Genomic DNA, 4,902 nt, shown 5'->3' with positions numbered 1-4,902 from the left:
AAAGCACTAGTGGTACTTGCCACCTATTGGGCAGTGCATTAGTAGCATGGCACAGCAAGAAGCAAGCCTGCGTTGCTTTGTCCACCGCTGAAGCGGAATACATTGCCGCTGGTGTGTGTTGCGCTCAAATCCTTTGGATGAAGCAGCAACTTAAGGACTTTGGTCTTAAACTTGAAAAGATCCCAATAAAATGCGATAATACAAGTGCCATTAACCTATCCAAGAATCCCGTTTTGCATTCTAGAACAAAGCATATAGAAATTAGACATCATTTTTTGCGTGACCATGTACAAAAAGGTGACTGTGTTCTTGAATTTGTGGAAACATCTAAACAGTTAGCAGATATTTTCACCAAGCCCCTTCCCAGGGATACCTTCTATGTTCTAAGGAGAGAACTAGGAATTCTTGATGAACAATATCTTGTTTAAATATTGTTTAGTTGTTTGCATAAATTGTCTTGCTTATCTATGCCTTTGTGTTTCATGTTTGAATGATATATGTTAAAAATGCAAAAATCTATCTCTTGATTAACCTCTTAATGTGATTATAAATGTCTCGATAAATCTGTTATAATGCATACATGTGTCCTAAAAAGTCGAAACCACACTGATACCTAAAAACGAAATTTTCTCTGATTTAATCGATTATGCCAAATAGTTAATCGATTACCTGGGCTTCATTTCTGGAAAATTCAAATTTTTAAAAAAAATCGATTAAATAGCCCGTTAATCGATTACCTGGGCAACTTTTTTTGAAAATTCAAATTTTAACACTGTTCTAATCGATTAAACCATCCCGTTAATCGATTAAAACCAGTACGTTAAAGGCAAACAGTATCTCGGTTCTGCACTTTTTTTTCGACATTTTCGCAAACTCTTTGTGCCTTGATTTTCTAAAACAGCAACAATACTAATCCAGGTGCAATAGGATTAAGTAAACCTCACCCTAAACCTCTCAAACCTTCCGAAATCGCTCTATTTCATCCGAAATCCACCCAATTCCGAATCATCCAATCCAAACCCTAGGTTAGGCTTTGCCCCTCTGTTCATCAATCTCAGTTTCGAGTTCATCATCTTCAATGGAGCAGAGTCGTCCAAAGCGGGTCAAGACTACAGCAACGCGCATTCGAAGAAGGGAAACCGGCTCACCCTCCACTCGGGACCGCGGTGACCCCTATTATTCCCTCATTTTGCAAGAGACCCGATTGGCAAAATTTCAAGGCCGCAAGCCTACATACATCAGGTATGCCGACTTAACCTGGTTAGCGGAACAAAACTTTAGTTTTCCGCATGACATGGAGGCTCAAGGAGCCGTTCAGTTTTTGGAATTGAAGGGACGCGTATACCCTGCTCTAGTTAGGGAATTTTACGCTAATTTTAGATACAAGGATGGCAAATATTGGTCCATGATTTCCGGTAATCTGTTTGAGATGAGTGAGGATTTATTTCTGAATGTTGGAGGTTTATCGTCGTCTGGTTTTGGAATAGGGGACTGTTCTTGGGTCAAGGACAATTTTGATCCCGTTGATGTGTACAAGTCATTCCTTCGGGGCCCTCATCTGTATATTCAGGGTCAACTGACCAAGGCAGGGTCACTTTCTGTTGAGAACAGGTTATTGCATTATGTTATTGCTTACATATTAGTGCAGCGGAACACTAATCATGCACAGCCTACTGTGAATGATTTGCGTTTCATGTACGCTGTAAAGAATAACGTGATGATCAATTGGCCTGAGGAGATTCTGAAAATCATGAACAGCGTTTCATTGTCTCAGTCCAAGCTGCTCCCGTATAGCATTTTCATATCCCGCATTGTTGATTATTTGCGCATTGACATTTCTGATACCATCATTACTGAGTACACTGATAAAGATCACTTGGTGGGTGAGAGTCTCATTCATAAGATGGGAATTTACAAGTATGGTACTACATGGCAGTATCAGGAGGACTATACCACCTTTGATCTGGACTTGTCGGATAATGAGCATCAGGAGGATTTGGGTAATCAGAATGCAACTAATCAGGGGGAGTCGTCTGGAACAGCACCTCAGAGCTCTGTGTTTGGTTTAGCTCAGATGGAAGCCATGGAACAACGACTTAACAACCGCATGGATCTGCACTTCCAAGGGCTGAAGGACTCTTATTTTGCAGGTATGGAGCAATACGAGGAACGTCAGAATGCCTACACCGATAACAAAATTCAGGAGCTGAGGACTATGATTCAGTCTACCGCTGAGGCTCAGAATGCCATGTTCTGCTCAGAATTTCAGAAGCTGTCTATGCTTATCCAGGGAAATCAGAACACTGCTGTGCCTGATGATCAGCCTGTCTATCCTCCGCCTCAACCTTAGTTTAGCTGACCTTAGACCTAGGTTATCCTATCCTTAGGTTTATTTTTATCTTGTGGCACCTTCTGGATTTAGTTATCGTTGTTGCTTTCAGAACTGATTCGTATTTTGCTATTTGTCTTTTATTTGACTTTATGGCCTGTACTATTTCATGACTTTCTTTACTCTTTATGCTATGCAAATGTTTGTGTTTTTGCTATAATTATGTCAAAATAGCTTATTTGCCTTAGTGAATGGATCTTGATCATTTGAGATTTAATAATGCTTACAATGCTTAATATTTGATTAAATCTTGCATGCCATTCTCACTTCTTATTAGCTATTTTTTGTCCAATAAAGCGCATTTGTTCAATTTACCCATAAATGAAACAGGTTAATTTGTTAAAACCCAAATTAATTCATTAACATTGTTTTATGATTAACTAATATCTCTTCCTAGCTTTTTTGACCTGGGTTATCTTTTTGATAATGTCAAAAGGGGGAGAAAGGTTGTTTTGTTGCTTCTCAATTGTGCAGGTTGATCGTTATAACAGCTTCCGATAAATGTGCGCATTCCATCAACCTTGCCAACACAATCTTCAAGCTTATTCATCAAGCAATTGTTACTTTAAAATTGATGAACTTGATGTAGAGTTTGTCATCATCAAAAAGGGGGAGATTGAAAGTGTGCATGTCAAGAGGAACACTTTGGAAAGCTCTCCTTGAACGTCATGGTTTTGATGAGGACAACGTGTGCCTAAAAGTGCTTGAAGATAACCAACAATCCAACGTGCTTAAGTCTTTTATTTGGTACTAGGCTTAGACTAGTTTCTAGTTTAAGTTGAGTCGAAGGCTTAGGGCACCTAAAACATGTCTCATATGCATTTATCTTTAAATCATTTCATCCATGAGATATGTTCATTTGATAATATGTTCATGCATTACATAAATACATGTATATATGCATTCTAGGCATAAAACTAAGTGTCAAACATGTATTATCTAAGTGCATAACATATTTGATGTTTTCTATTTGAAAATACATATTTTATTTAGTGTTAATCGATTAACCATACCTTTAATCGATTAACCCAACTGCTGTGTAAAGTGGTTGCCACTGGAACACGTTTTTGTAATGCAGTTAATCGATTAAAGGTTTACGTTAATCGATTAACCTAACTGATTTTTAAGTTGTTGAAACTGAAAAACTGAAAAACAGAATCAGTTATGATTTTTAGTCCCGTTAATCGATTAAGAAGGTATTTAATCGATTATCTGGGGTTCTGGACTGATTCTTTATAAACTGCGTTTTCAGAATTAATCTCATAAGTTGCATGTTGCATTTATTAGAGAGTTAGAGCATTCTACGTGTTAATTGCTGCATCTATTTGTTAATTGCATTAGTGAGTTTAGAAATGAGAGATTCCTTGCTTTAGGATTGAGTGCATTTCATGTTATAATCTCTCACGTTTTCCCTCACATGTTCATGCATATTTTGATGCGTTTTTTCATGAATTTTATGATTCTGTAACTTCTGTTTTCATAACTAATACTTGTCATTTCACATGTGTTTGTGTTAAATGTGCATTAGAGTAAAGCCTTCATGTTGTATTTGAGCTTAGGTATAGCTTAATATTACTCTTGTAATTCTTGTATAATTGTTGTGAAAGGGAATCTCTTGGTGTCGTATCACCAGTAGAGATTGTGTGTTTCTTCATAGCTTAGAGTGTAAGAAAAGGAAAGAACGAGAGATTCTTTGGCTGGGGCTACGCCGAAAGAAACGTTTTCTTTATCGGTAGGAAGGGAGTCAAACCATTGGATAGTTTCTTTGATTTCTTGTCATTTGCTAAGTGTTGTAATTGGATAATGTGTTTGTAAATTACATTGATTCGATTATAGTGAAGGAAATCTCCCAAGTCAGCCGGGAGGCCTGGATGTAGTTTGCAGTGGACAGCAAACGAACCAGGATAAAAATTCGAGTTGCAGGATTTGTTTCTCTCTCTCTCTTTACTGTTTTCAATCGATTTAATTTGTATATTTGATTCAACTAATACATTCTGTTCTTTTGTTGTATTGCAAGCTATTCTGATATACAAATTTGTAAGCTCTGTATTCGTTCTGTTATCGGTTATTTGTTTCGCATTTAATCGTTTCTGTAATTGCTTACTGGTTCTGTTTAATCGATTAATATTCCTGTGTTAATCGATTATACTGTTTCTATTAATCGATTAAAATAGTTTCTGTTTAAAACTGTTTTTTGTGTTAATCGATTAAGACTGTGCTTATAATCGATTATCCTTTTCTCCTTAATCGATTAAATAGGGTTGATTCAGCATTAAGTGTTGATTTGCGAAAAGCGGTAATTCTAACCGCGACACCTATTCAACCCCCCCCTTCTAGGTGTATTGTAACCACTGATACCTAACAAGTGGTATCAGAGCTAGTACGAAGTGCTAGCTCAACCGCGTATTCGTGATCCTAAAGGGAAAAGGAATGGGTTCTTCAAATCCATTTGGTGGTGATGGGTCATCCATTAATCGACCACCAATATTCAGTGGTGAAGGGTATGCCTACTG

This window comes from Lupinus angustifolius, chromosome LG02 (genome assembly GCF_001865875.1).
Source record: "Lupinus angustifolius cultivar Tanjil chromosome LG02, LupAngTanjil_v1.0, whole genome shotgun sequence".
Lineage (NCBI taxonomy): Eukaryota > Viridiplantae > Streptophyta > Magnoliopsida > Fabales > Fabaceae > Lupinus > Lupinus angustifolius.
Note: the sequence above shows the minus strand (reverse complement) of the source record.